This window comes from Bos indicus, chromosome 14 (assembly GCF_029378745.1).
Source record: "Bos indicus isolate NIAB-ARS_2022 breed Sahiwal x Tharparkar chromosome 14, NIAB-ARS_B.indTharparkar_mat_pri_1.0, whole genome shotgun sequence".
Taxonomy (NCBI): Eukaryota; Metazoa; Chordata; class Mammalia; order Artiodactyla; family Bovidae; genus Bos; species Bos indicus.
In genome coordinates, this window is record NC_091773.1 from 60,256,516 (window position 1) to 60,279,096 (window position 22,581).

The 22,581-nt window shown below is 40.1% G+C and overlaps 1 long non-coding RNA gene across 1 annotated transcript in view; it reads right to left on the reverse strand.

Annotated features, from left to right (window-relative positions):
* LOC139186819 (uncharacterized) overlaps nucleotides 1–22,581 on the reverse strand; it is a 112,022-nt gene that overhangs the window by 68,074 nt on the left and 21,367 nt on the right. Inside the window, exon 2 of the long non-coding RNA XR_011570423.1 lies at nucleotides 22,003–22,057. This is a non-coding gene — a long non-coding RNA (uncharacterized lncRNA). The remainder of the gene's footprint in view (nucleotides 1–22,002; nucleotides 22,058–22,581) is intronic.

Below are 22,581 nucleotides of genomic sequence, written 5' to 3' on the forward strand. Positions count from 1 at the left end.
GTTCTTGGTAAAGTGTGGCCAGGAAGGCTCTGCAAATATTTGTTCAAATGAATCAACATATAATCATATAATGCTTCGACTTGGTAACAATGTCTACAATTAAAGGAGACTTATAGCACATTCTCTACAGAAGATTTTTCTAGTTCAGCCTTTCTGTTTTTAAATCTTATTCAATTCACTTCAGCCAATGTTTATTGAGGGACTTAAACTCTATACAAATCATTGTACTAGACACCCACAGCATAGGTTCAGTGAAATTATCGCTTACTGCTCCAAAAGGACGGATGCTCATAAAGAAATGTTAGACTGCTAGAGAAATAAGGAGCAGGCAGACTAAAATGCAACCACTCTTTGCTGTCAGGATGTGGGGGATGAAGCTGACAACCCCAAGCTGGCTACAGATTCCAGCCCCCTTCAGTGACTCTTATATCAGGAAACCCAACAGGCTAAACCCAGCATTTTGTTGCTGCTGTTGCTGTTTTAAGAACAAGCTGGTGAGTCAGAGGGGCCAAGTTTTTTTTTTCCTCCAGAGTGTTCTCCAGAGAAGGGCATGGAGAGTTACTCCATATGAAGAGTTGCAATTATTGTGGAGCCACTGAGTTGTATTAACTAGATTATTCAGGAACCGTTTTGCAGACCACTTCAAACTCTGACGCACTTAATTGCACATTTGGACAGTTAACAGCACAGTCTAGTTTTGTTTTCCTTATGTCATTCCCTTTTGGAGAGTTGAAACGTTCTTTTTTCATTTGGCCAAAGCCAGTTTTGTTTTGTTTTTTCAGCTCAATGTCTGTGCATTGCCAAAGAGGGAGTGCTTTCCCTTCTCTCCAGACAGGAGGCTCCCAACATTGAAAACATTTCAGGAAAAAAGTAACAAAGGCAATTCAAACAAGAAGTCTAAATATCCCAGGCCATCCAGCTCCAGAAATGACATAAGATTGAATTTTTGCCTCTTTGCATCCTGGAAATAAATGAGTATGACACAGCTATGACATTAAGAGGAAAGATAGAATATTCAATAGACCTATCACAGACCTTTCATCACCCTGATGGATGTGGGACCTAGGGAACAGCCAACAGAATGGTAAGTCTAACCACTTCTCACTTTGACCAAGTCAAAGATGTGGTCACCATGATAATACTCAAAGTGCATTTTTATTCCTGTTTCCTGCAAATAGAAGCCACTATGTGTCTTTCCTTATTGTTTCTCCAAACATAACCTCTATCTACAATATTCTTAAATAGGAAAGCTTTAGCATCTTTGGTCACAGGTTAGTATAGCAAATAATTTTGAAATGTGGCTAATTACATTAAAATCAGTTCTACTGATGAACTTTTTTCTTTTCTTTTATTTTTTGCTAATCGTGTGCTAATAACCATTTAAAATTAGATAAAATAGCCCATCAAAAAAATGGAGTAAAACTTAATAACATGATGGCTGTATATAGTTCACAGTTCAGTGTTTCCAATCAAAATAGTTTTAAGATCCAAAATCTTAATTTATGCTTCTTACTTTGTACAATGCCTGGCTTTGTTGGCATTTGCTTGCCTGGATTTTATTTTTATCAACTCCTCATCATCTGAATAGTTATTTACTTTTCAAATTTGATCATAAAAGAAATTATTTGAAATATGGCAGTGAATCATTTAACAGAACAGGCCTTTCACATACTTGAGGGAAGATTGTTATGTGTTTGGCTCTGGTTATCAAATCAAAGCAGGTTATGTGCTAAGTTGCTTTAGTCATGTCCAACTCTTTGCGACCCTATGGATGGCAGCCTGCCAGACTCACTGGCCGTGGGATTTCCCAGACAAGAATACTGAAGTGACTTGCCATTTCCTTCTTCAGGGGATATTCCAGACCCAGGGATCAAACACAAGTCTCCTGTGTTTCCTGCATTGCAGGTAGATTCTTTAGTACTGAGCAACCATGGAGGCCCCCAAAACAGGATATAGCTCTAACCAATACAATAATGATTATATCTCATCCTAATTTTGAGACCCAGGAATACAATCATCTCTCATAGAAACTTATAATAATTTTTCTCAGTACTTACTTTTTGTTAGTTTGGCTAACAAATGAAGTGTGCTTAATTTAGCCCTCAGTTCAGTTCAGTCACTCAGTCATGTCTGATTCTTTGTGACCCCATGAATCGCAGCACGCCAGGCCTCCCTGTCCATCACCAACTCCCAGAGTTCACTCAGACTCACGTCCATCGAGTCAGTGATGCCATCCAGCCATCTCATCCTCTGTCATCCCCTTCTCTTCCTGCCCCCAATCCCTCCCAGCATCAGAGTCTTTTCCAGTGAGTCAACTCTTCACATTAGGTGGCCAAAGTACTGGAGTTTCAGCTTTAGCATCATTCCTTCCAAAGAAATTCCAGGGCTGATCTCCTTCAGAATGGACTGGTTGGGTTCCTTGCAGTCCAAGGGACTCTCAAGAGTCTTCTCCAATACCACAGTTCAAAAGCATCAATTCTTCGGCGCTCAGCTTTCTTCACAGTCCAACTCTCACATCCATACATGACCACAGGAAAAACCATACCCTTGACTAGACGGACCTTTGTTGGCAAAGTAATGTCTCTGCTTTTCAATATGCTATCTAGGTTGGTCATAACTTTTCTTCCAAGGAGTAAGCGTCTTTTAATTTCATGGCTGCAATCACCATCTGCAGTGATTTTGGAGCCCCCAAAAAATAAAGTCTGACACTGTTTCCACTGTTTCCCCAACTATTTCCCATGAAGTGATGGGACCAGATGCCATGATCTTCGTTTTCTGAATGTTGAAATTTAGCCCTAAACTCAGCAAAAACAGCTGATTCATAGCCTTTGTAGGCAACATAAAAGATTTCTGATCCATATACAGCAAACAATAAAAGAACGCAATCATCTTGTGACTTTGCTTACTCATGGATTTGGTGTTTCTCTAGCATTCACCAGTGATCATGACTATTTCCTGGACAGAACAAAATGCCAATAACTTGGATGCAGCAACTTCACAGGAACATATGAAAGACATGCAACATGGAAAACTTATGGAAGAGCCAAGGCCCAGTGAGAACACATGCTAAAATATGGTAAATATGGAATATGATAAAAACTGAAATCTGTGAATAGTAATAAATCTAGTATGTTTTGACAGCTTACCATTTTCTATCTTCTCAACAATCCTTTAAGTCTCATTATCCTTATTTTATAGACAAGGTAACTGAAAAATAGAGTTTGTGTAACTTTCTTAATATTTTATAGCTAGAAGGAGATGCAGGGCTTCCCAGGTGGCAGTGGTAAAGAATCTGCCCATCGATGCAGGAGATGTTAGCTTTGATCCCTGGGTCAGGAAGAGCTCTTGGAGAAGGAAATGACAACCCACTCCAGTATTCTTGCCTGGAAAATTCCACGGACAGGGGGGCTTGTGGGCTGCAGTCCATGGGGTCACAGAGTTGGACACAACTGAGCACACAGGCACACACACTCCCACATTAGTGGATGAAGCTGGGACTTACACCCGAAGCCTGCCTCCAGAAGCCAGGCTCTTAACCATTGCGTTACACTGATGAAGAGTCTACTCCAAAATGAAGCTGTACACGTGTTGCTTTCCACGGAATTTGATGTTCTCTAATCCAGCTGCCTCAGGTGACCTCCAAAATTCCCTACAAGACTTGAAAATGATTATACTGGTATGACTGGGGTATGTGTAGAAATAATATAATATTTTAAAAATTCTTTGTTTGTGATATTTCTTGTTGCTTGCTTTTCACCTCTTGCTTTTATCTGGCTTTATTTTTATGAAATGCCTGTGCCGGTGGCCTATTTAATTAGTGAAAGAGTGACATGCTTTCATGATTATTGCAGTAGTCATAGTCTCTTTTATGCTGTACAGGTGTGTAATCAATGCACCTTTTAAATTCTGTGGAGTGTGGTCCTCCTTCTAATTGCAGTAAATTGGTCGCACTAATCACTTTGAGTTGTTGGCCAACATAGTTATAGATTTCTACCAGGTGTTCTACCAGAAGATAATTGCTTAACAGTACAGAATATTTCAACAGTGCTGAATGTAAAACAAATGCAAGGGTAATTCCAAAAGCTGGCTTCCTAATTCATTAATTCATTTATTCATTCACTCACTTTAGAAAAATGCATTATTGTGCATTCTGTGTGTGCCAGCCATTGAACTAAAGATCAGGAAAACAAAAGGCATAATATTCACTCCCTTCCCTGCCTTCAAGAATCTCAGAATTTAATGGAAAGTATAATGAAATAAAGTATTATATGACCCATGAGAAAACAGGGATATGTGAAAATTTCCACAAGAGCCCAAAGGAGTGAATGATGGACTCTGCTTTGGAATTATAAACTCAAAGTCAAAAAGGAGACAATGACACTTGAGCTAAGTCTTGAATAACACGCAGGAATTTGCCAGTTGTTTCTGTTGCAGCTCCCGGAAACATCGGTACATTTTATATGGTTGACACAGTGCAGAGCAGGGGAAGGGCTGGAGAGGAGGCTGTGTGGTAGAGTGGATTTATATTGTGAAGGATCTTCTGTCTTAGGAGAAGGAAAACTCTTGTTCTTAGGAACAATGAAGAAACACAAAAAAGTTTTAATGAGATAAAATATGTAGTGCATGGCTTCATAATTTTCTGAGTACAAGTCTGTCTCCCTCAGTTGACTTGTCACAAGAGCCTTCCCATCATAGGTGCTCCATATAGTCAAGTGAATCCTGAATGGTTGGATTAATAAATTGATGGGGATTTTTTAAAAGATAACTTGGTCAGCCATGCAAGACATAGCTTTGATTAGGGTCAGAGAGAAGCCAAGGAGATCTTTCAGAAAACTTGTGTTTCTGCAGCTGTGACATAATGAGAGACTGAACAAAGCCATGATGATAAGAAACATGCCAAGCTACCATTGTAGTGAAATGGGCCACCAGCCATTCTGATGAATGACCTTGTGATAGCCTAAGAACAGGCATGAGGACACATTTCAGGCCTGGAAAAATATTGTGCCAATCACCAAGCTTGGAGGCACTCACTTATTCTGCCACCACCTCCTTAATATCCCATAGTTTTGTTTGGGGCCAACGCTGGCAAACTCTTCATAAGTAAGTGATGCTAACAGGTCTTCCATGAACTTAAAACTATTTCCCTGGTAACCCACATTTTCAGCAAACACTTTAGGTTATAATCACATTGCTTTAATATGAAGTCTATCTGAGCAGTCAAAAACTCAAACTATGTCTTTTCCTGGTCTAACAACAGCGACTTCCAGCATCAGCAAGATTCTGCAGTGTCAGTTGAAACACTAATACTAAGCCAAAAGGCTTATAAATAAGAGAGGGGCTGAGATTTGACAACACATGGAGAATGTGGAGAGAAAATATTGTGAGGGCTTGGCGCACATTTAAGTACCATGCTTTATAGCCAGAGCAGGAACCTGGATGGCCCAAAGAGCTAAGGGATAAACAAAACTATTGCAAAGAAAGTGCTTTGAGAATGTAATAGACCAATAGTAAAAACCATTACAGAAGGGAAACTACCCTTTTACTACAATACTATTAGCACTATCTATTTATACAGATGGATAGAAATTGTTCTTCACCTGATTCTTGGAGACACCTTTTGAAACAAAAGCGGTAGAAACATATTTTTTAAGCTATGCTACTTTCACTCGCTCAAGTTCTTCCTATGGACTCAGATTGTTCTTTTCCTTTCTAAACTCAAGCCAGGAGTACAGGCAACTCCTTTTCCTCATTCCCTGTGTCGCCCACCATCTTCAGAAGCTCGAAGGGCCTCTCAGTTATACCATTACCAGCTAGCTTGCCAGTGACAAGTGAAAATTATGAGTGGAAGAAATCAAATGCTAAGAAGTGAATGTCTTTCCATTTTAGGCACAAACATGATTAATTCTCACATCACATACTCATAAACAAAAGCACGATCAATATTAGACTGCTATGCTGAGACAGAGGCAAATGACATTTGAAAAACCATCAAACTTTGAATAGAAAGAAGAAACCAAGAGCTGGTCTTAGAGGGATAGGATGAGTTTGGCCTCGGGCAATGCTGCTTTTGAAGGAAGGAAAATAACCCACATCTTGGTAAACTGTCTTTCCTCATCCTCTATTTCATTTTAGATAAGAGTTTAACAAAATACAGAATAAATATTAAATGCCTTTCTGTTTTCAGTCTGCATTTTAAGAACTTAAATAAGCAAGAGTACTAAAAAATAATTTCATACAAAATGGAGATTTTTATAGAGGACTCTCCTGACAAAAGTTTCCATTTCATCACTTGTTCTTAAGGTCTCTACAGCTTGATGTTTCCCTGATCAGAACCACACTCTTGAAGATTCACAGGAAACAAGACATTTTCATGTTTAAAACCTAAAACTCACCAACCAAAATATACACACCATGACAATTCCAACAGCTCCTTAAGTTGATGAATAAAAACAGGACTGTACATCTGTTCTAACTGGCATTTCCATCTCAGCTGACTCATCCCTGGGACCTGACACCCTGTGGTCTGTAGCAGGTTCACATGCCAGGGCTTGAGCCAAGGTGACACCAAGTAACCTTTCTCTCCATGGAATCAGCAGCCTGTTCATTTGAATAGATGTCCAGAAATAGGTTAACAGATTTTCTTGTGAACACCCAGCAGGAAAGCATATTGTTTCCATTTGCTTGTTAGCATCAAACTATAATGATGCCTTTAATGATTTGGGAGAAAAGGGTCACATGTTAGCTTATTAGTTTTTTGTTTTACCAATGAATCAGTTGATATGGAGATATTGCTTCATTTGAGCACCTATATGTCAATAAGGTACTTTTAAAAATACCAAATATTCACACAAATCATCTCTCTCTTTCACAAACGCATACAACACACACTTAAATGTTCTGAGTATCTGTTTATTCGTGTGTTTTTTAAAAAAAGATTTATTTTTGACTGAGATGAAGGAGTGATATTCTGATAAAGATGTCAAACAGGTGGTGGGATGTTGGCTCTGCAGTTAAGGAGGGAGGTACAGTATGGGATAGAAAGAAGGCATGGCATTAACAATTGAAGATTGTCAGAGAATAAAATCACAGATGGAAGAAAAAAGTGCCTTTGTGAGTGTCACTATTCTAAATTTTACATTTATTTCATAGAAACAAACTTAGTTACTAATGTAGTGAGCATTCTTTTTTGGTTCTTGGTTCTTTTGGGGAGGGGCGGTTGTTTGTTTTTGTCTTTGCCTGGTCAGCATCCAACCTCACTTAGGGTTCAGTTCAGTTCAGTTCAATTCAGTCGCTCAGTCGTGTCCAACTCTTTGCAACCCCATGAATTGCAGCACGCCAGGCCTCCCTGTCCATCACCATCTCCCGGAGTTCACCCAAACTCACGTCCATCGAGTCGGTGAGGCCATCCAGCCATCTCATCCTCTGTTGTTCCCTTCTCCTCCTGCCCCCAATCCCTCCCAGCATCAGAGTCTTTTCCAATGAGTCAACTCTTCACATGAGGTGGCCAAAGTACTGGAATTTCAGCTTTAGCATCATTCCTTCCAAAGAACACCCAGGGCTGATCTCCTTTAGAATGGACTGGTTGGATCTCCTTGCAGTCCAAGGGACTCTCAAGAGTCTTCTCCAACACCACAGTTTCCGGTTAGGTGAGATAATACCTCACTTTTCTGGGTGATCAGATCAGATCAGATCAGTCTGGGTGAGGACACTTACAATTAATTGGTGCCAAGAAAAATCAGTCTAAAGACTTCTGTTATCAGGAGAGATGATCCACTTCCAGTTGCTAAGCTAGAAGACCGTGAGCCTCAAGCTGTTATTCAGTCTTATCTTCTCCACCTTCTGGGGAGAGCTAGCCTTGAGATGATGTTAACACAGAAGAAAAACACACAGAGGCAGAGGGATGGCTTCCTGCTATCATCTTTTGGTCTATATGATCAAGGTGTGCCTGAAGCTGAACTGCTGCTGCTGCTGCTGCTGCTAGGTCGCTTCAGTCGTGTCCGACTCTGTGCGATCCCATAGACGGCAGCCCACCAGGCTCCGCCGTCCCTGGGATTCTCCAGGCAAGAACACTGGAGTAGGTTGCCATTTCCTTCTCCAACGCATGAAAGTGAAAAGTGAAAGTGAAGTCGCTCAGTCATGTCCAACTCTTCACGACCCCATGGACTGCAGGCTACCAGGCTCCTCCCGTCCTTGGGATTTGCCAGGCAGGAGTACTGGAGTGGGGTGCCATTGCCTTCTCCAAAGCTGAACTACTCTGAAGCTATTCATTCTATATATGAAAAAGAAGAAGAATGAAGAATTTGTAACTACTACTGGTTTATGTTACTAAGCCAGAAATAGTCCTAGTTAATATTTTGGTGTTTTTCCTTATCATTTATATATATGCATACATACACCTTGGCGGCTAAGCAGTAAAGAATCTGCTTGTGATACAGGAGACACAGATTCCATCCCTGAGTCAGGAAGATCCCCTGGAGAAAGGGAATGGCTATCCACTCTAGTATTCTTGCCTGAAGAATCCCATGGACAGAGGAGCTGGGCAGGCTAGAGTCCATGGCAGTTAGACACAACTTAGTGACTAAACTGCTCTACATACAACTGTATATTTGCTTATATAACATATGGTCTCAAAATTTTATTATGAACATTTCCCACACATTTACAAAATTATTGGAAATATGGCTTTAATAATCACATTAAACTCTATCATGTGAATGCTTCATAATGGATTTAATGTCTTAGCAACAATAACAATCAAAAATATTTACTGAACACATACTATGTACAGGGCACCAGTGCTAAACTCTGGAGGGATAGAGCAGAAGATGTTGTAGATACAGAAGGCATGGAGCTTATAATCTCTTCTTGTTGAACATTTGGACCATTTGCAATGTCTTACTATTTTAAGAAACAATGTGATGGACATCTTTCTACAGAAATCTTTCTAGAAGTTTTATAAATAATTGTTAAATAAGTCAGTAAGAAATATAGCTTTATCACAAATTTACTATCATATGAGTGGCATACACAAATATATATATGCAAAGTAATGAAATAAAAATCTTTAAAAATAATACTGCTTCCCTGGTGGCTCAGATGGTAAAGAATGCATGCAGTGCAGGAGACCCAGGTTTGATTCCTGGGTTGAGAAGATCCCCTGGAGAAGGGAACAGCTACTCACTTCAGTATTCTTGCCCGGAGAATTCCATGGACAGGGGAGCCTTGTTGGCTACAGTCTATGGGGCTATAAAGAGTCAGACATGATTGAGTGACTAATACTTTCACTTTCTTTCACAATCCTAACTATTTACAACATATTCTTATTTTTCTATTACAGTCTAGTATTTTTAAATTTCTTTCTCCAAATGACTAGTTTTGATCTACCACATTGAGTTATTACCCACTAATGAGTAAAGACTCACAATGAAAACCACTGCCTTAGAGCATGGTAGAGTGCCATGGTTTTCACTAAAGGATCTAATATGAACTCTAGTACTTACTAAGCATCAAACGCACTTATTGGCTATAGAGGAAGCACAATGTTTTCTAAAAAAGAAAAGAATCCAGCAAAATCTAAGAAAAGTTGCTGTTAGGGGGATTGTTACAGTCAGACAAAGAAGCGGGCACCAGAACCAAATGCCATCTCCCAAAGCTGTTATGCGGCTTCCCAGGTGGCACTAGTGGTAAAGAATCTGCCTGCCAAAGCAGGAGACACAAAAGACATGGGTTTGATCCCTGGGTCAGGAAGATCCCCTGGAGGAGGAAATGGCAACCCACTCCAGTATGCTTGCCCAGAGAATCCCATGGGTGGAAGAGCCTGGAGGGCTACAGTCCACAGGTTCACAAAGAGTTGAACACGACTGAGTGACTGAGCAAAGTTGTTACAGGTAATAGGATCTATTAAAGAGAGGAGCCTTAAGGGAGGAGTCCTTGCTAAGACGAGCTTCTTCAGTGAGAGTAGGTGCCAGGAGCTTTCACTAGCAGGATTCTCATTTGCCAAAAGCAGCTGAGGCAACCCTGGCATGATTTGAGCTTAATGGAAATCATCCTTAAAACATGAGACAGGGTGTCTGGATGGAGGAATTTAAATTCCCAGAGATCTTTAGATTCCTTTCTCTTCACAGACCTTGTCATCTTTGAAGTCAGGGCAATTGTTGAGTTTCTCAACACAGTTGTCACCAAGCGGGAAGAATAACAATTTTCTGCCTGGAAATCCAATAGGGTTAGATGCCCAGAAAAACCACAGAGACAAAAGTTGTCTGCCTTTCGATTTCCTGTGGCCCAGGAAGGAGGGTCAATGGGATGCAATTTGTAGTGAGAGCTTCACAGTGAATGCAGTGGTGAGCACAGTTTACTCTTTCAACGAGTAGGCGAAGGTAGGGTAGTGATGGGTGAGGATACAGGAGTATATTGAGAGTTAAATATTTTAGGGAGAGCTAAATATTTAAGAATTGAAAGCAGAAAGATAAACAGTATAGGATTTCTACAGTCAGGCATCTAGAATGACCAGGTTTGCTTGGACTGTCTTGGCTTTAGCACTGAAAGTCCTGCATTCCAGAAGCTCCTTCAGATCAGATCAGTCACTCAGTCGTGTCCGACTCTTTGTGACCCCATGAATCGCAGCATGCCAGGCTTCCCTGTCCGTCACCAACTCCTGGAGTTCACTCAGACTCACGTCCATCGAGTCAGTGATGCCATCCAGCCATCTCATCCTCTGTCGTCCCCTTCTCCTCCTGCCCCCAATCCCTCCCAGCATCAGAGTCTTTTCCAATGAGTCAACTCTTCACATTAGGTGGCCAAAGTACTGGAGTTTCAGCTTTAGCATCATTCCTTCCAAAGAAATCCCAGGGCTGATCTCCTTCACAATGGACTGGTTGGATCTCCTTGCAGTCCAAGGGACTCTCAAGAGTCTTCTCTAACACCACAGTTCAAAAGCATCAATTCTTCAGCACTCAGCTTTCTTCACAGTCCAACTCTCACATCCATACATGACCACAGGAAAAACCATAGCCTTGACTAGACGAAACTTTGTTGGCAAAGTAATGTCTCTGCTTTTGAATATGCTATCTAGATTGGTCATAACTTTCCTTCCAAGGACTAAGCATCTTTTAATTTCATGGCTGCAGTCACCATCTGCAGTGATTTTGGAGCCCAGAAAAGGCCTGAGAAAACTGGGGCAGTTGGTCACCCTGAGTTTGGGTACATTTAGTTTGTAGCTAACGAGAGGTGTGACCTATTTACTCAGCCTCTCTGGGTAATTTATTCAACATCTCTGGGTTTCAGTTTCCTCAACTGTAAAGGGGATGGTAGTGCTTACCCATCACCAATAAAAGAGTCAAAGTATTTTTTTAGTAGTTCTGTTCCTGCACAGATGCAGGGGCTTGCCTCTTATAATAGCAGTCAAGATAAGAATGCAGACTTCTGATTGAGTGTCTTCAGGTGATGTGGGGTTAGAATTATAGGACTTGGTTTCCAGCACCCATGGCAGCCTCTCACACTCCTGAGAGGTTGGAATTAATCTGGGCAGTATGCAAATGTCCTGGAACCCAAGGTTTCCTGAACAAGGGAAAGATCCGTTCAGTTCAGTCACTCAGTCATGTCCAACTCTTTGCAACCGCATGGACTGTAGCACGCCAGGCCTCCCTGTCCATTGCCAACTCTCGGAGCCTACTCAAACTCATGTCCATTGAGTCAGTGATGCCATCCAACCATCTCATCCTCTGTCATCCCCTTCTTCTCCCACGTTCAATCTTTCCCAGCATCAGGGTCTTTTCAAATGAGTCAGTTCTTCTCATCAGGTGGCCAAAGTATTGGAGTTCAACTTCAGTATCAGTCCTTCCAATGAATATTCAAGACTGATTTCCTTTAGGATGGACTGGTCAGATCTCCTTGCAGTCCAAGGGATAGAAGCTTGAAAAAGAAAAGCAAGTTTATTATAATTTTGTACCTGCATCCTGAAATATCTGTGACAAATATGAAAGCTATATAGTTTGTTTTTCCTTATAAAAGAACAAAAATTGAGGATAATTCCATTAGATGTAGCCTGTCAGGTGTAAAGAATATGATCTTACTCCAAGAGAGATTTTACACAAAATTCATATTTTATTGCCTTTACTGTGTCTCTCTCATAGTGAAAGTAGCTTCTTGCTTTGCTTGGTCTCATAGCGTCAGCCTTTTTTAAAAATCTGAATTCACTCTGAGATTCATATGTTCCAAACAAGTGAATGGCCCTGTTTCCGTTACTGATACAGGTCGTGGTTAAGCCACTGCATGTTCGTATTTTTATTTCTTACTGCAAATGTTCCTACACTATGACTATAAAAATGATTCAAAAACAATCCAAACTTCCTAAGGTAATAAGAACATTCTCTCAAGGTTAGCAGAGTGAAATGTAAGCCATTGAACAAAATCTTTGCTTGGGGATGAGGTGTGGAAAGATTCAATGAAGAGAAAAAGTGGATCTTATCAGCTACTATGATGACTAACAGATTTTCCAGAGAAGTGATACATAAACTTTAGGAAATTAACGAAGATCTTAAATTGTATCTGAGGCAAGAAATGAATAGGAATAAAATTTTAACATAAATACTGTAAGTAAGTGTTAGTTGCTCAGTCATGCCTGACTCTTTGCGACCCCACAGACTGCAGCCCACCAGGCTCCTCTGTCCTTGAGATTTTCCAGGCAAGGATACTGGAGTGGGTTGCCATTTCCTTCTCCAGGGGATCTTCCCAACCCAGGGATCGAACCCAGGTCTCCTGCACTGCAGGCAGTCTTTACTGACTGAGCTATAAGGGAAATATTGGGAGAACATCAAATTTAGGGAGAAACAAAATGTCACAATAAAAAAAAATCCCAATTATAATATAATACTTATAGAAAAGGAACTCAAAGATAAACATAATATGATTTCACTCATATGTGGAGGGTAATCAATGAAACAATGAACAAACAAAATAAAACTTGTAGCTACAGAAAACAAATTGGTAGTCATCAGAGGGGAACTGGCAGAAATGGGTGAAGGATATCAATTGTACCATGATTGATGGTTACTAGACTTATTGTGATGATCATTTTGTAGTGTATACAAATACTGAATTATTGTATTATATATATTAAACAGGTATAATGGTGCATACCTGTTTTACCTCAATAAAAGCAGCTTTATAAAAAAAAAAAAATCATGATTTGCACCTCATCCTATGTGTCAGGCTCTGAATTAGTTCCTCTCTTGGCAAAAAAATTGTGAGGTAGGTATTGGAATCCACACTAAATCTTAAAAGGATAAAAGAAAAAACTACTGAAGATTACAAAGCTACTGAATGGCCAATAAGCTTTGAACCCAACTCCATCTGTCTCCAAAGTACGTACATAACTCACATTAGTAAAGATGAACTCTTTTCAAAAATTGATTTGCATACGACTTTCCTTTTTTTAGGACTTAAATATGGTGATTTAAAATTTGACTTCTTTCTTAACTTCTAAATCACTAACGTTTAGGCCCATCCTCAGACTGAGCATTCATTCCTAGCACATAAACACACAGCTTTGCTAGAGGTTAGAGGTCACATCAAAATGGAGCCTCAGATTTTTGATAATTAGTATCAACAGTGGGAAGAGTCAACCTGGGTTTGCATCTGGTTTCTAATAGTTGTAAAGCCAGAGCAAGTCATTTATTCTCTCCAAGCTAAAAGTGAGGATAATAATAGTATCTTCATCTGAAAAATGAGGATAATGATAGTATCTATTTCTAGATGTGTCTAAAGATGAAACTAAATGGTATTAAACAATTATTCTAGTGCTTGGTGCCTGGACCAATATATGTAGTCATCCATGGGGATCTAGGCATTAGATCCTTTTTTAAAGCAAGCTACAAATATCCTACACTGAGACAGAAATCCCCAGGATTAGTTCAGGTTGATTTAATGTCCCGGGAGTTATGAGTAACGACCGAGGCTCCTTTGGCGTCATACAAACCAGCAATGCCTGGAGAGACTTAGATAAAGATCATTTCATGTTGGGACTTGGGCACTTGTTTAGACAGACACTTAACGCTAATTACACCCACCTTAGCAGGCTTAGCTGTAAGAACAACACAGCAGCTGGCAAAAGAGAATGCTGCTACGAATCTTCCACAATCTGTGACTGGGGCTGCTGGGGCCTTACCCTTGTTAATCCCTCAGTATTTAAGGATCAGAGTCATGCTATTTGGACTTCCCAGGTAGCTCAGTGGTAAAGAGTTCACCTGCAATGCAGGAGACACAGGAGATGCAGATTCAGTCCTTTGGTAGGGAAGATCCATTGGAGGAAGGTATGCAACCCACTCCCATTCTTCCCAAGAAAACCCCATGGACAGAGAAGCCTGGTGGGTTTGCAAAGAGTCAGACATGACTGAAGCGACTGAGCATGCATGCAACCATGACATGCTATTTACCTAAAAGTCTGCATCTTAAAGAATATGCAATAATTCATCCAGGCACTGTTCCACGGACAAAGGTGAGTAAGACAAATATTCTCCTAAGCAGCTCCTGTTTCAGTTAGAGACATAAATGACTAAAAAATATGATTTTGAATACCAATCAAAGTTATGATGGAAATGAGACAGGACACTGGAATAGAGAATGGTTGGGGGTAGGTCTAGAGTCATCTTAGAAGGCAGATCTGAGGAATAACATCTGAAATGAGACCTTAATACTTTAGAAAGTAAATGGTGATATAGGAAGAAAGGGAAGTGAACATTAGAAGACCGAATTACATAAAAACCACTACAAAAGCCCCTGGAGTGTCTCAGAAGCATTTATAGGATTGCAAAATTAGTGCATAATGAAGCATCTTCTATCACAGTTGGAAAGTTAACTATAATGACGTGTCCAATCCTAATGTGTTTTGTCTGGACATGGCATTCTGTCTATCTGCTTCTATTTCCTTCCATCTTTGTTAAAAATCAAAATACTGTCCTTAAGTGAAAAAGACTTTTACAGCAATAGGCCTCTGTATTCTCATCCATAAATGGAAATAATGCCTTAGAGTTTTTCCATGGACTTGTGGTTAGGACTAAAAGAGAAAACGTGCACGAAATACCTAGGCCAAAATTGATCAACAGTGGTGGCCACCTACAGAGCATATGCTTCCCATCTGCCTGAGAAAAATGACAAATTTGTGTGGCTTTGGATAACATGGGAGAAACTCAGAGCCTTGTGATGTTTTTTTAATGTATCCATGTGGGACTTTTTTCATGAAATTTTAAATCTCTGAGATCTTTATAATAACAGAAATATAAGAACCACAAGGCCAAATAAGAAAGAGAAAAACAGATGAGCATGAGTGGGTCAGAAAAGAGTGGGGAGAATAAAAAACAGTGACATCAAGGATCCAGAGAAAAGGGAGTGTAGGTCCCAGAAGCGTCTTGAGGCTACCTTGCCATCCAGGGAGAGCGCCATGTTCCTGAGTCATAGAATCTCACAGGACTTATTCCTGAAAGATGTATCCAGGAACCTTACTAGAAAAACGAATAGTCCTGGACTCACGTTTTCCTATACACAACATTACTCTCCATCTCCTTTGAATCAAATTAATGTGTATGTTTTGTGAGCAGAAGCATCACAGCAAAGCATTATGGGGGATAGTTTTCATTGATTCCACAAACGAAACGCGTTGAGACAGGTGTCATTATCAGTTATCATTACCATTACTATTCTTATTCTGTGTTAGGTTTGATGAAGGGCTCTGAAGTTGGGAGGTTTGGAAGCTTCTCTTCACTCACTCTCACCATGTCAGGGCAATGCCTCCGGGTGTGAGTTCCTGATGGGATAAAATCAGTTTACACAGGGGCTTGTGCACAAGTTCCCAAGTGAATCATGAATTAAAAGAAATGGAGTACTAAGCCTTTGCTGTTAATAGTGAATTAGCATATTCTCTTTGGAGTGTGAAAAGGAAAGTGAGAAGCCTGGTTAATTCTCAGTGTCCCAAAGGAGCTTCAACAAAACTAGTCAGTTATCTAATGCCTTAACATTTCTCAATGCTGCTTAACATTCAAAAACTGTAAAAGGAAGCCAGCCCTGGCTACTACCTAGTACAACTAACGAGAGCACTATCAAGAAAGATTTATAGCTTTAGCATCATCAAAACATGCATTTCCAGCAAAAATAAAAATAAAAATGGAACAAAAGAAATGCTATTTGGAGCTTAGCAAATACTTTGGTATCATCTATAATTCACATTACAAAACCTTTCAAAACACAGAACTTATCAAAAAGCAAAACATCCACTCAGTAGTGAAATCGATATAGCATACACCATTTCAACATGATGCATTAGAAATACCTCCGCTTTCTTTCCAATGGTCTTAGAATCTGCATTTTAAATGGTTGTGTTTTCAACCTGAGCTAGCCTTATGCATTTTTTTCTTCAAATTAGTCTTTGGTAAACCTCAGTTGCCCATCATTGCCAGTTGTTTGGTTCAAGTAAGTCTAAACTCAGGTAATTACTTAAAAATATACCTTTTGTGGTGGAGCAGAGAGACTCTTACACGCACAACATGTTAACAGGAAGTTTCATTCTAGGTTTTAATGAGGGGGTCATATATGCAAAAACATAGCAGGTTTATTCATAAGTCACATTCACAGGACTTTAAAACCTTAAAAAAATAAAATTCTATTCATCAAGCACAACAGGAGATTTAAGCATATGGTATTTTACTTAGTCTTTAACAGTGGAGTAGGTACTGTGATTCCCACTTTACAAACTGACAAAACTGACAAGCTGAGTGCTTTAGAAAATTTCCCAGGTCACTTATCTGGAATTCAAATCCATGTCTGCCTGGTTCCAAAAATCTATCTGTACTGTACAATTTCACGTCGTTTAGTCGCTAAGTTGTGTCCGACTCTTTGCGACCCATGGATTGCAACCTGCCAGGTTCCTCTGTCAATGGGATTTTCCAGACAAGAATACTGAAGTGGGTTGCCATTTCCTTCTCCTACTCATATTATCATGGCTCCCTTTCAATCTCCCCCACTCAATGACACTATGGAATAAACCAAACCATACCCTATTGTCTATAGAATTTCTCTAGAACTAGGGAGACGCAAGAGATGCAGGTTTGATCCCTGGGTTGAAAGATACCCTGGAAAAGGAAATAGCAACCCACTCCAGTACACTTCCCTGGGGAAATCCCATGGACAGAGGAGCTTCGCAGGCTAGAGTCCATGGGGTCACAAGAGTCAGCCACCACCTCAAGACTGAGTACACACACACAAAGAATTGGGATATTCTCTGGAAATAATCTGATTAGGCATTTGATCTCAGATGAATTTACAGCATTTACCTTCAATGCTCAAAGGTGAGAGTAATACTACCTACATTTTCAATTTACATAGATTCTTTTTCTAAAATGTAGAAACCTGTTTATTTCAAAAGCTAAGTTGTTGTTGCTCAGTCGTGTCCGACTCTTTGCTACCACGGACTGTAGCACACCAGGCCTCCCTGTCCTTCACCGTTTTCCAGAGCTTGCTCAAACTCATGTCCATCGAGTTGGTAATGCCATCCAACCATATCATCCTCTGTCGTCCCCTTCTCCTCCTGCCTTCAATCTTTCCCGGCATCAGGATGTTTCCTAATGAGTCAGCTCTTTGCATCACGTGGCCAAAGTATTGGAGTTTCAGCTTCAGCATCAGTCCTTCCAATAAATATTCAGGACTGATTTCCTTTAGGATTGACTGGTTTGCTATCCTTGCAGTCCAAGGGACTCTCAAGAGTCTTTTCCAACAGTATAGTTCAATATCACCAATTCTTCAGTGCTCAGCCTTCTTTATGGTCCAACTCTCACATCCATACATGACTACTGGAAAAATCATAGCTTTGACTAGATGAACCTTTGTTGGCAAAGTAATATCTCTGCTTTTTAATATGCTGTCTAGGTCAGTCATAGCTTTTCTTCCAAGGAGCAAGCTTCTTTTAATTTCATTGCAGTCACCATCTGCAGTGATTTTGGAGCCCAAGAAAATAAAGCCTGTCACTGTTTCCACTGTTTTCCTGTCTATTTGCCATGAAGTGATGGGACTGGATGCGATGATCTTCGTTTTTTGAATGTTGAGTTTTAAGCCAGCTTTTTCACTCTCCTCTTCCACCTTCATCAAGAGGCTTTCTAGTTCCTCTTTGCTTTGTGCCATAAGAGTGGTGTCATCTGCATATCTGAGGTTATTGATATTTCTCCCGGCAATCTTGATTCCAGCTTGTGCTTCATCCAGCCTGGCATTTCACATGATGAACTCTGCATATAAATTAAATAAGCAGAGTGACAATATAGAGCCTTGATGTACTTCTTTTCCAGTTTGAAACCATTCTGTTGTTCCATGTCCAATTCTAACTGTTGCTGCTTGACCTGCATAAAGGTTTCTCAAGAGGCAGATAAGGTGGTCTGGTATTCCCATCTCTTTAAGAATTTTCCAGTTTGTTGTAATCCATGCAGATTCCTATTCTAAAATGTAGAAATGTATCTATTTCAAAACCTAAGTGATCACATATAATTAATATGATAATTTTGGAAGAGGCTTTTAATAACACATTTTAAAGGAAATATATATGTATACATATGTATATAGACAGACCTATGAGAGAAAGGAAATATAATAAAAAATACTCTTGAATACAACTTCAGAAACAGTGTTCATTTGTGTGACCATCCCTCCACCACTTCCCAAAGGATAACTCAAGAATACAACGGAAATGGTGCTCTCTAGAGTCAGACACTACAACAGCCCAGGCTTAGCCACTCCAGGCAAAAGGAAAAGAAAGTGAAAGCATGGAGAGGTGATGTGGAGGGGAGGGAAAAATGAAGCTGTACTGGACAGCAAAAATGAACAAGCTTAGATTTTGCTAGCAGATCTCAGTGTGTTTTTCTCCAAAAGAGACGTGACAGATTCATGACACACTCCTATGGGCATACCATAGTTTGATGAAGTCCAGCACTATAATAATTCACAATCACCTTTTGGTAATACTAACTATTAGCTTCCCAGGTGGCTCAGTGGTAAAGAATCCACGTGCCAGTGCAGGAGACTTGGGTTTGATCTTTGGGTCAGGAAGATTTCCTGGAGAAGGAAATGGCAACCCACTGCAGTATTCTTGCCTAAAAAATTCCATGGACAGAGGAGCCTGGCGGGCTACAGTCATGGGGTCACAAAAGAGTTGGACACAACTTAACAACTAAACAACAAAATAAGCAACAACAACCAGCAGATTAGTAAAGGTAGTTGTTTGCAAAAGACTGCAGCCTACCTAAGATTGCCCTCAGATTATAGGTAATTCTGCCAGACTTACTGGTAACACTCAAGAAACCGCCTCAGATGCAAGAGAGATTGACAAAGTGTGGAGAATCAATCTGCTGATGATTCATGTTGAAAACAATGTTTCACAAACTCCTGCACTTCATTATAAGCAACCAATTATATGAGACACACCTAAATGTGACTGCACAGATCTAGTTGATTGCAACACGCCAGCATGTTGCAACTCCACATTGGACAGCCTTACAGCAAGCAGTAGGGTTCCCAGCAGAGTTGTAAGTGTGTTTGTTAGAAAGGTAATTACATGATGCAATTCATGTTTTAGAAAGTCCTCTTTAACAGTAGTGAAGAGGATAATGTATATCCTGTCTCAGTCCCAGCCTGACACTCTAACCACCATGCACACAGCCATTGACTAATAGACATGAATCATAGATCATCCCAGTCTATTCCTCAAACGGTCACTCCCTGACCTACCTCTTCCCAACTCTAAATTCCTCACTTCTCCCCTACTTTGAACCCTATCTTTGGCACTTTGGCCTTGGCACTTTGGCATTTTTGGACCCTCTAACATTTAACTCTCCACATTCCCCAATGGACTCGTATTTCAATGAGCCTATTTACTTCCCGCATTTCTAGAACACCTTTGGCAGGAGAGTTTGTGCTGGTCTTGTTTTCTCATACTCAATTCCCACCATTGTCCCTTTGATGGAAATCCCATCTGGGCCAGTACCAGGCCCTTTACAAAGAAGAGGCTAGAAATGATGAGATAAAGGAAGTAGAAACTGGAGGCAAAACAAACAAAAAGCTAATGAGAGCAAAACCACAAGAATTCAAATCAGAGACAATGGGGGAATAGGCTGAACTTAGAAATGTAACACTACGCAGAAAAGGGCTGAGTTGACAATGACTAATTCCTTGCTGAGAAATGAACTGTGAAAAGTGTACTGAAGTGCTAACTTAGGCAAATGTATACTAAATACACACAGAATAAATAACATAAAATGAACTTTCGGTATTAACTCTACTCCCCTCACATTTGGGAGCTAACAGAAAAACAACAAAACAAAGAACCCCTTAGCCACACATGCCTTTAAAATATAACATGATTTAGAAATATCCTTCTTTTATTTTGCTTGCCTCCTTAAGAAAGGACAATTTCTAATTTCAGGGCTTTCTAGTCATTGTTGAAAATTCTCACTGCATACAATTGCTCAAGTCCAAATTCTAAACACAGAATCTTAGAGGGCACAAATCGACCTCCGTGTGTTATATAGGGTCATTCTTTTCTTTTAGCTCAAATTTTATCTTAAAAGGCATCATAACTTGATGGGTGTTGTGCTTGGTGGCAATAAAGACGCCAATATCTTACTTGCAGCCTGCTTCACGCTTTATAGGATCCTCTTGGTCTCTGTCTACATTTACATTATCTGCTTGGCTCTTGCACACATTTCGGTTTACTATCTCTGATATTATTTTCAGAGCTTTACCTATATATCTTTCCATTTGCTCCTACTGAGACCTAGACATTATGGAGTTTAAAATGGCTTCACGTTCCTCCAATATTTACTCTCCAAAGCTGTCTGCTTCTGCAGCCTTTTATCTAGGCACTCTCTTCCCCTGCCTCCTCTGTCCCTCTCCCTTCATGTGTCCCTCCTTCGTTCATGCCCACACATTACTCAAGGATTATAAAGAATTTAGACTGAGTACTACCTGAAAAGTACACCAGAGGATGAGATGGTTGGATGGCACTGCCGATTCAATGGACGTGAGTTTGAGCCAATGCTGGGAGACAGTGAGAGACAAGGAAGCCTTGCGTGCTGCACTCCATGGGGTCGCAAAGAGTCAGACACTACTTAGCAACTGAGCAACAACTACCTGGAAAGTAACCCCCACGGTACCAATCCAAGGGCCCCACCTCTCTCGCTGGGTTACATTATTAAGTACCAGACCCCCAAGAGGGTCCTGGCCAACCCAACCCGCCGAGAGACACAATTCAGTAGTTTCATGGCCTTCCATCTATCTACATAGCCTGAATAAAGCTATTTTTCAGAGGCAAATTCACTACAGCATTTGAAAAATCTTTCACCCAACTCAGTCCATGTGTAAACCATGGGATTATGCAGTATTAGCCATGTTTGCAATCAAGCATCTAATCTCATCATATCCCACACACACACCATCAGCATCACAAATTCTTTATATCATTTATCTTCAGACATAACCTATTTTTTTAAATGTATCTCTCTACTTGAGGGAAAGAAAATGTAGCAGCACTAATAACATTTTTAGTTTGGGTGAGGGTGGAAATGGACACTGCTCACTCTGGCAATTACTCTACTCTCCTGGTAATAAATGCAATCATCATAAAAATCAAAATTAATAAACTGTGTTTGCAAACCTAATAACTAGTCGTCAGCACATTAATTTCCCTATATGCTAAGCTAACCGTATTGTTTATTTGTCGGTAACTCTGAATGAAATGGGTTGCATTAAGGCGACCATCTGCTCTGTTTGATTTGATAAGTGGAATTAAGACAAGAAGCAGCCAGTTTATAGTCAGTGTGACTTAAACTTACATAACAGAAGGTAAATGGTCTTTCATTTGGAGGGACAGAATAGAATATACTCCAAGGATATAACTTAATGCTTTTTCCACAGCAGTTCAAGCTAGATTTTTTTATGTGTCTCCAGTGGACATAATGAAAGCTGAACACTCACATTTTGAGGACTTGAACATTGGATTGTTGCATTTCATCACTCTTCCATGCTTCATCTGTGATAAGAAGAAGTAAATATTATATAAAGCTTTCTAGTCCAATTAGGTTATTCAATAATTATGTTTATTCTCTGTTCTGTAAAGACTCTTTAAAAAAAAAAACTTTTTATTTTGTATTAGGGTATAGCCAATCAACAATATTGTGATAGTTTCAAGCAATCAGCAAAGGGTCTCAGCCATACATATACATCAATCCATTCTCCCCCAAACACATCTCCCAACCAGGCTGCCACATAACATTGAGCAGAGTTCCCTGTGCTATACAGTAGGTCTTTGTTGGTGATGCATTTTAAATAGAGCAGTGTGTACATGTCCATCCCCAACTCCCTAACTGTCCCTTCCTCTGCTCCCCTCTCCCTGCAACCATAAATTGGCGATCTAAGTCCATGAATCTCTTTGTTTTGTAAATAAATTCATCTGCATTATTTCCTTTTAGATTCCACATATAAGGGGTGTCATACAATGTTTCTCCTTCTCTGTCTGACTTACTTCACTCAGTACGACAATCTCTAGATCCATCC